The 3,743-nt window shown below is 34.7% G+C and overlaps 1 long non-coding RNA gene across 1 annotated transcript; it reads left to right on the top strand.

Annotated features, from left to right (window-relative positions):
- Positions 1 to 800: 800 nt before the first annotated feature.
- Positions 801 to 2,806, top strand: LOC126966065 (uncharacterized). Its single transcript, XR_007729658.1, has 2 exons — positions 801 to 893; positions 2,316 to 2,806. It is a non-coding gene; the product is annotated as an uncharacterized LOC126966065 (long non-coding RNA).
- Positions 2,807 to 3,743: the final 937 nt, after the last annotated feature.

Below are 3,743 nucleotides of genomic sequence, written 5' to 3'. Positions count from 1 at the left end.
CAACACAACGATATATTTAATACAATTAACCTACTTAAACATACATAAATACATATAAACATCCATGACTCAGAAACAAACATCCATATTCATCATATAAATGCTTGCACCTACCGGGATTCGAACCCGATATATAAGTTAAGATATCTCGATATTTTTAGATAAGGGTCAAATCTCTAAGGAATTAAGCTAAGAAGACTTAATTGAAATAGGTAAGTATATCTATCCAGACTCCAGTAGTATTTCCGCGATACACGCGCTAATAAAAACCTCTATCATTTTATGTATATATAGATAGGTACGAAATCGGTCGAATGATGAATCACTTATCTAAAATAACGCAATTCTGAAAATCTTTAAGCAAGTATTTAGGAATTTAAACTAGTTGTTACATACCGGAATCATAGGATATAACCTTTGACCTTGACATTTAATACTTGCGTACACCCATATGTAGGTTTTGAGACAACTTTTAGGGTGTCAATATACAAGTATTTACAGACTTACAGCTGGGTATCTCGAATTCCGAGATTCTTACCTAATTTAAGCTTAAATGACTGGACTAGGGAGTAAAAGGGCCCCTTTAACTTTATAAATGTTGAAATAGATACTAAGTATGTAGGTATTATTGACATTGAGTAGTATTTCCAGTAAAATTAATACAGGTACGTGATTTAGATTTCGCATTTTTGTAGTGCAACAAAACTTTGTAATGTTGTGTAATTTCATTGTTACTATTATTATTACGATATTATGTCAGGCCTAAACAAATGATTTGTGTTGTAATCACATATAAGTTCTTTATATAAACTAGGTGATGATGTCAGCTTTAATTAAACTGAATCGGTAAAATGGGTTACTCGACTATCTTGCTCCTCGTTGGCATTTATTTGGTAAGTATTCATTGTTTTATTTAAAATGTCAATAGTATATCATTATCACTATTATAAAACAAAGTCCTCCGCCGCGTCTGTCTGTCTGTTTGTCGCGATAGATTGAAGTAAAATAAACCGTCTGGAAAACGCTATCGAAGCCCTTTAAGATATTATAACAAAATAAAATATTATGGTGGAATTCTGTTTTTATACAGGTCTAACGAAAAGTCCTACTATATATATCCATTGTTTCATTTTTAAGTATATAAATAATACTAACACACTTATGACATTTTGTGTTAGTGCCCGTGCATTATTCAAAATAGAGGTTAATTCTAAACTCAATTATTTTCGACGTTTTCACAGCTGTCATAGTCTATCTAGTCGTAATAAATGATCTTAGGTAATGTGTTATAATGTTCTTTTTTATACGTTTGGCCAGCGGAACATATATGGACTTACAAATAAACTTGGTATAAAGTTATAACTAAGCATAAACAAAGAATATGCAAAATGTTTACATTTCGTTGACAACACTGTCAACACAATGAGAATTATGAAGGATTTTGTCGAATGACAAGCAGCCTTGCAAATAAACGCGGGAAACGTTATATGTCTGCATATACCAATCGTAAGCAAAATGTCTATTTGTAAACATTTTGCATTTTCTTGGTTTATGATTAGTTATAACTATATGCCAATTGTATTTGTAAGGCAAAAGTCTTTAAGTACACTACAGAGCTCAACAACGAAAATATGGCCATTGTACATAATTTAGCAAAAAACCAATGGAATAAAAACAAAATCGATTCACTTTAACATTTTTTACCCATAGATCATTTATACGGCTAGATAGACTGTGACAACTGTGAAAAAGTCGAAAAAATTGTGGTTGACAGTAACGTCTATTTTGAGAAGTTCGCGCACACTAACACATTGTGACATACAAATCGCGTGTGTAAGACGTAGCTTGTCATACACACTAAAGTAATATTCCTGGCCTCATGTCCTGTTTTTACCGGTTGTCTAACAGCAAGGGACCATCTAAATTATATAAGTTTTTACAAGTATCAAAATAGAAACATCATTTATATATTTATTTTAATAAATACTGGTATTGCTAAATATACAGTTTTATATTTCAGTCATTTTTATGAACCCAATTATTTTAAATACCAGTTTCCCAAAGTCACCATTTTCCGTATTTTTAAAACATTATAAATCCTCGCACGTCATCATTTGCCGATCAGTTCATGTCAAATCGAATAAGCACTCGAGCTGCAACAATACCACACAATAAGTCTTGTTCTATTATTATATATTCTTTAGCAATACTCCTAACGTTTTAATTGCCCCAACCCCAAACTAACAAAAGCCTCTGGCTCTATTTGACTACTTACACTTCTTACTAATAAAGAAAATATTTTGTGATATTTTTAGATATCTAGCACAGAATGCTTCTCAACGTACCGTCATCATCCTTATGAGAACAAACCAGAATCAAGTATTACATCATGTGATGAGTTAAAGACGCTACTGAACTTAGCACGCTTACTGGATGACCAGGAAAAACCAAAAGCGAACGTTTTCAACCCTGAAGATTTAATAATGAAGCTAGTCAACGCGTTGGTGGTAACGTCCACAAATAAATGTGCAGACAATAACAATTTACACACTGGCAACTCTGGATCGCAAAATGTCAGCGGAAGTAACTCGGGAACACAAAATTCAAGAGGAAGTCGTGATGGAATATTCAACGCTGACTTCTTTAACCCTAATAATCCAAACAACGTAGCTCAGTTTGATATTGGCAAGCAACCCGTTGTTGGGGTTGGTGTTGGTGATACCACTAATGGTATAATTGGTGGGGCAGTTAAGGATTTTGCATAATTTTGTAGAACTCACATTAAATCATATTATGAGAATTGAAATTCAATTGTTTTCTTTGTAACCATACCAATTATTCCAAGACAGTTAAGTAATCCCAGCGTATCTTAGCATCCAAAGCACATCATCTCTTTGAGATGTATCTGCGCCGGGTCCACAGCATCGTCTCTTTGCTGACAAATGACATCTTTGTAAAAATCAATGTTATTGTACAAGCACCTTTCCTTATTATACTGCTGTCCTATTATATTATACTAGCTGACCCGGCAAACGTTGTTTTGCCATATAAAGTATAATTCACGCGATAGTTTTATAAGTAATAAAATATTGCCTATATTATAGCCTGTACATCATTTTGTTCTATTGTCAATAGTTTTTGCAGCGCACGCAAAAATAGGTTTTCGATTTTACACCTTGTGTTACAAAATAGCAATTTTATTACGGATCCCTAATTTTGAAAAAAAAAACATAGCCTATAGCCTTCCTCGATAAATGGACTACCCAACACTGAAAGAATCATTCAAATCGGACCAGTAGTACCAGAGATTAGCGCGTTCAAACAAACAAACAAACACTGCAGCTTTATAATATTAGTATAGATTACTACTGTCCTCTTGGTCCAGCAATATTAAGCCTTTTTTTATGGAAAAGGACGACAAACGAGCGTACGGGTCACCTGGGTTTGGTCACCACATTCTCTGGCAACAAAAGAGTGTTGCCTGCCTTTAAGGAAGGCGTACGCGGTTTTTTTAAAGGTACCCATGTCGTCCCGGAAACACCGCACAAGGAAGCTCATTCCATAGCTTTGTAGTACGTGGAAGAAAACTCCTTGAAAACAGCACTGTGGAGGACCGCCACACATCCAGATGGTGGGGATGATATCCTAATTTGTGGCGTGTCGTGCGTAGGTGGAATTCGGCGGCAGGAATCAGGTGAAAAGGCTCTTGGGAACACGACATTCGGTATACGACAGTCCATATG

This window comes from Leptidea sinapis, chromosome 9 (assembly GCF_905404315.1).
Source record: "Leptidea sinapis chromosome 9, ilLepSina1.1, whole genome shotgun sequence".
Lineage (NCBI taxonomy): Eukaryota > Metazoa > Arthropoda > Insecta > Lepidoptera > Pieridae > Leptidea > Leptidea sinapis.
Note: the sequence above shows the minus strand (reverse complement) of the source record. Positions and strands in the feature narration are given on the sequence as shown.